Source organism: Peromyscus eremicus, chromosome 22 (genome assembly GCF_949786415.1).
Source record: "Peromyscus eremicus chromosome 22, PerEre_H2_v1, whole genome shotgun sequence".
In the NCBI taxonomy this organism is placed as follows: domain Eukaryota; kingdom Metazoa; phylum Chordata; class Mammalia; order Rodentia; family Cricetidae; genus Peromyscus; species Peromyscus eremicus.
The window spans coordinates 4,765,462-4,771,461 of record NC_081437.1 but is presented as its reverse complement, the minus strand read 5'-3'; positions in this window follow the sequence as shown (position 1 = coordinate 4,771,461).

The following is a 6,000-nucleotide window of genomic DNA, read 5'->3' as shown; positions in this document are numbered from 1 at the left end:
CCTCATCATGGTTTTAATCTGCACTTTCCTAATGACTGGGGATGGTGACCATCTCTCTGTGTGTTCATCCACCATCTGAAATCTTTCTTCCATGAAATGTCTCCTTATTTGTTTCCCCCCCCCACACACACACCCAGTGGTTTGTTTTCAATGTTTCCTTCTCTTTTGTTATTGGCTATTTACAGTTCATTATGTATTCTACATGCTAATTGAGTTGGTTATGAGGGTTGAAATGTTTCTTTTTCTTAGCTTATGTCTTTATGTTTAAACGAGATCTCTTACAGACAATATTTGAAACTTTTCTTTCTTTTTTTTTTTCTTCTAGTTTTTCAAGACAGGGTTTCTCTATGTAGCTTTGGCGCCTCTCCTGGAACTCATTCTGTAGCCCAGGCTGGCCTCGAACTCACAGAGATCCACCTGCCTCTGCCTCCTGAGTGCTGGAATTAAAGGCGTACGCCACCACTGTTTTACATCAAGTCAAACTTACTGTTTTCCCTATATGGAATGCGCTTTCAGTGGGAACTTCAAAAAGTTTCCTAAAATATCTCAATGATTTTCTATTATATGGTTTAATCATTTAAAATTATATATATAATTTTATGTTTTGATTCATGCCCATGATACAATTTTTGATATATTTTTTGAGTAGGGTATGAGTCTAATTTGAGTTTCTCCCCCTCCTCTAACCTCTTCCTCATCCTTCCTTCCTCCTCTTCATCCCTCTTCCTCTCTCCCCCTCTAATTTTTCTACAATAGTATTCCAATTACTTTAGCACAATTTTTGAAAGAGCCATTTTTCTGCTTTTGAATTGCACATACAATTAAATAAAATAGGGCCTGAGGCTGTAACTTGTTTGAGGTTCAGACTCCCTACAATGCATGAGACTTCTGCTTCAGTTCCTAGCACTGCAAACAAGGCAGCAAACAGGTAACTATGCTATGCCTCTGGGAATTCATTTCCGGATTATTTCTTATGTTGGTTTCTATATGTTTATTCTTTAGCCAATAGTATAGTCTTGATGACTATAGCTATACAGTGAATTTTACTAAAAAAAAAATTAACAGGCTTTGAGAGAAATAGAAGGATAACATGAAATTAGTTGGCAAAATTTGGGAAAGTATTGGGCTGGAAAAGCATAAGAGACTAAATATTTTGAGCAGTAGAAATTGAAGGAAGTGGTAATTGCTGTTGGAGGAAAGAACAAAACGTGGGCACCTCAGCTTCATTGTTATCTGCTGGCACTTCCTCCAAACACTCCCATGTGACATCTCCTTAGTGCACCACCCTGTGTGGGAAACCACATCATGCACACAAACACACACATACACACACACACACTTTTTATGTCATGGATAACAACTTTGTATAAGAAACCTTCTGGTCAACACTAGAGTTGACTAACATGCCCACATTTTTGCCTTGGTTCTTATCCTAAAAGAAACTTTGAAATCTTCAACCAAATCCAAAGGCAAAACTTCCAATTCTGAATTCTAGGGCAAACATAAGGTTTAACACAAAAAATTTTAAATGTCTGATCGCCAAGAAGATTAACAGAGCTAGCTAAGCCTTGGAACTGATGCTATAAATTTAAGTTGGCTGAGCAAGATTGGAAATTCTCATCAAAAGTGTGATCCCATTTCCTTGTCTTAACAAAATCAGCATACTAGTACTTTAGTTATAGCGCCCCAATTATCTTTCCTCTGTTGTCACATCCCATTGCTACTGTGAATCATCTTCACCATAACTTGACTTTTCTTGTTTTCAAAAGTTTTTTTTGATGTTGTTGTTTGATATTGATTGATTGATTGATTGATTGATTGATTGATGGAGATAGGCTCTCACTTAGTATCTCAGAATGACATTGAGCCCATTATGTTGCCCAGGCTGACCCTCACAATCAACATAATCCTCTTACTTTAGTCTTCTATGTGCTGGGATTACAGGTATGATGAACACTATACTGAACTAAATTAATTTTCTAATATTTACAGAGAGTAATTTTTGTCACACCCATAAATGAGATCCCAGAAGTATTGGTAGATGTTTAAATATTCAAATAAAAAATTTCCAAAACTCTAACACAAATTAATCTCCCATAACAGGGAATATTCTTATCTATAAATACATACATACATATATACACATAAACATATATATATATATAAATATATGTAGACATATATTTAATATAAGGTGATCTATGACTTCTACATGACTGGCTAATTGACATATTACATACTAGGAATACATATATGCACAAATAAGTGTGTGTAACTATATATAGCATATAATTTTATATAATATGTATGTAATTATATATAGTGTATACATTATATGAGTTGTACTAGTGGATTGCCTTGCTATGAAGAAAATATTTTAAATTACATTATATTTTTCATTATCATGGCACAATTGTAAGGGAAAGATATCCACAAATGTAATATAGTTAGATCTCTGTATATCTGTTTCTTATGGTCTACTCTGATGCCTGAGTGTGCATATAACCATATTGATGTCACCCATAATTGATTATGATCATGGTTTTTATTTCTTTAATACAGCACACATCTTCTTCCTGAATTCTCATCTAAATGGTGTGGTTGAGTAGTGGGAGGTAAGGGAGACAAAATGGCAATAAAATATATGGGCAAGATAAAACAAGAATTGGCTACTTCTGGGTAATGTAGGGCCATTAAAAGAACTAAAAGAAAAGTAGAAAGTAGAGGTATATACAAAGAAGATTACATGTGAGATATTGAAGCGGGGGATGTGGGTATGTCTCAGGTTTTATAATGTCTTGTAGGATATGATAAGAGTTTGGTCATTGTTCTGAAGACAAGAGTAATAGACCAGTTTTTAAGAGAGATAATTTTATTAATTTATGAGCTGAAAATAATCTGGACGTTTCCAAATAAATCACAAATGGTCACATATTCATATTTTCATCATCTATTCAGACGAATATAAGTAGAGATAAGTAGACAGATAGATAGACAAAAAGAGAGATGGATAGATAGATAGATAGATAGATAGATAGATAGATAGAAGATAAATGCATGATAGATGATATATAGATAATACATTCAGATGATAGATGATAGATGAGTTCAAAATACAGTGGCAGCCAACTCCAATAATATGTGGTTTCATTATATGTTTATTTTTGAGCTATTGGGTGTTTGTAAGTTTTAAGCTGAGAAAAATGTCTTAATTGCACATTATGAGTAATTTGCATTTTGTAATAGTATGTGTTTATGAACACCCACTAGGATAAACATATAGGTGGCATTTCAATAATTAGTTCATTTTATTTAGTTCTCATGTTCTTGAACTCTATTCATCCCTTTTGTGCTAATTGGAACAAAATTTTTATTTTGCTCTGTGACATTGTCAGGAGGTCCAATAACATTTTTATTGAAATAATCTTGGTAAGAAGATATAGTGGCACATGTCTTTAATCCCAGTACTCTGGAGGCAGAGGTAGATGGATCTATGAGTTTGAGGCCAGCCTGGTCTACAAAGTGAGTTCCAGGGTAGCCAGGGAGACACAGCGAAACCCTGTCTCAAAAAGCCAGAATAGACAAATAAATAAATAAATAAAATAAAGCTAAGTTTTTCGGCCACCACTATATTAGAATTCATATCCCACATTCCATGCTTGTTACAACAGTGATTCCTTGAGAACATAAAGACAAGTCAACATAGGATCTACAATATAATGTTTTTAAATGGTCTTAGTGGAACCGAAAGGATATCTCAGTGTTTAAGAGACATCCTCAGTGGCTGATCTTGTAGAGGACCTGTGATCAATTTCCAGCACCCACATTGCAGCCAACAACTGTCTCTAATGGTTCCGTTACCCTTGTCTGACCTCTGTGTCCACTGCACATGTGTGGTACCTATTGATGCATGTATACATGCAAGCAAAACACTCATATACATAAAATAAATGAACCTTAAAATGTTTTTAATGTAAATGTTCTCAGGCACTTTTGCACCACTCAAAAACACTCTTTGGTGGCCTAACATAGTCTCTGCACTGTAAAGCCACATAAGTATCAGCACCACGTCACTTTTAACCAGGCAGAGCTTTAATAAATGACTGGTGACATTTTGAAAGTTAATAACCAAGTAACCATCATACCAAAGTTGCTATTCAAACCGTGCAACAAAAAAAAAAGAAAGAAAGAAAAGAAAAAGAAAAAGAAGCTAGAATTTGACTCCACATAGGTCAGAATCTCTAAAGGAATGCCCTTTAAACCCCTTCATTGCCCATTTTTCTGCATCCAGTGACATTAATGCTTTTTATAACTTGCTGTTTCATCCTAGCTTATATTTGAGTGGGTCTAGAATCAGTATAAAGATAGAGCAGCTGGGGAAAGTATCTCATTGCTTTTCTTTCCCTTTGTGTAACACAAAGCTACTATTTAGCCCTTTCTCCAGTCTGAGAAAAATATGGGTCCTAGACATTTCGAAGGTTGAAAATGGAATGGATGAGAGATAAATTTGGTGGCTTCTCTGACTGGATAGAAGATCTCATAAGTTTGTGACTTAATGAAAGATGCTTTGAAGTGTGGAGTAAACCCTGCCATAATTTCTGTTCATACCTTTTTTTTTTTCTTAAGAAGTGTTACTCCCCTGTTTTAGGATAGATATGTCTTTCCCACTGTGATCACCAAAAGATCTACATAGCCTAAGTAATCTCTAAGAACAGTGAAAGGATTCACAAGGAGAAAAGTCAGGGATATGCAGAGAAAGCACACTTCAGACTATACTCATGGTACTTAACAATGTTCGCCAATATCTGGGTAGATGTCACATGCAGTAGCTGAGTGTCCACTTCCTGACATGCATGTGATTGTCTGTCTTTCCATCACAGCCCTTTATTCTTAAACTTTTTATGGTCCATACATTTAGACAAACCTAAATCCTGGCAAAATTTTGTGAGAACTTAAAATTTCCCAATAATCAGTGATAAAGTCTAGAACTGATGTGCAAATTTGCTTGAGGACATGCCCTGAGTGACAACACAGTGCCTCTGTGGAGTTGTGTGCTAGTAGATCAGAATGAAAGCCTCAAAACCCACAACGAAACACTGCAATTATGGGGCAAGTTATGACATAAGATTTGAGAAATCACAAGCCACAGTGGCATTCATAATCCTTAGGGCCACAACTTTGCCAGGCGCTCTCCCTGGTGCTGACAAGGGCAGATGCTGAACAGCTCAGGGGGCTGGCAGTTTGGAATCCTCTTGAGGAAATGTACTGAAATTCTGGCTGAGGCTGGGCTCTTCATTCATTCTCCACGGTGAAACCACTGGGATAAAGCAATCGAGGACCTTCCTTATTCACTTGTCCTGGGTAGAAAACAATCTAAAATTTCTGCATTCACGTATGGGGTCCTGAGATGAGATGACGAAGCAAGATCTAGTCCCACTTAATTAATTTTTCCTATCTTGTCCTTGTAACAGCTCCCCCCAAACATCTACCTTTGTTTTTCTTCCATGCCTTAGGCTCAGAGCCGCTTCCTCAGAGCCCATCACTCCCCTTCCCTTAACGGTGATCACATGGGGTAGAGCAGAGGCAATGCTTTCTATAAAGCCTCAGGACATCCTTTCACTGTGCTGTATTTGTCCAGCAAGTCAACAAGGACAGCAGAGATTCAGAGGAAAGGAAATTGTCGGACTCCTTAACAATGTTGGGAGTCCTGTGAGTCTTCACTACCCCCCCAAAAGTGTCTATTTAACAAAAGGGCCCCCACAATGAGTCAGGATATGTTTCAGTTCTGTCCTTTTCATGTATTTCATTTGATAAAAAGTCCCTCTATTTTTTTCTCCTCTTTATTATTTTTTAATATAAAATTGGTAAAAATGATTTCCTTTCTTTTCTCCTATGAGAAGTGGTAAAAATACAAAAGAAAAAATTATGACAACATGTTAAACTATTTAAGGAAAGACCAGTGTTGGAGTTAATGCCCTTGATTTAAGACAAAAGCAACTT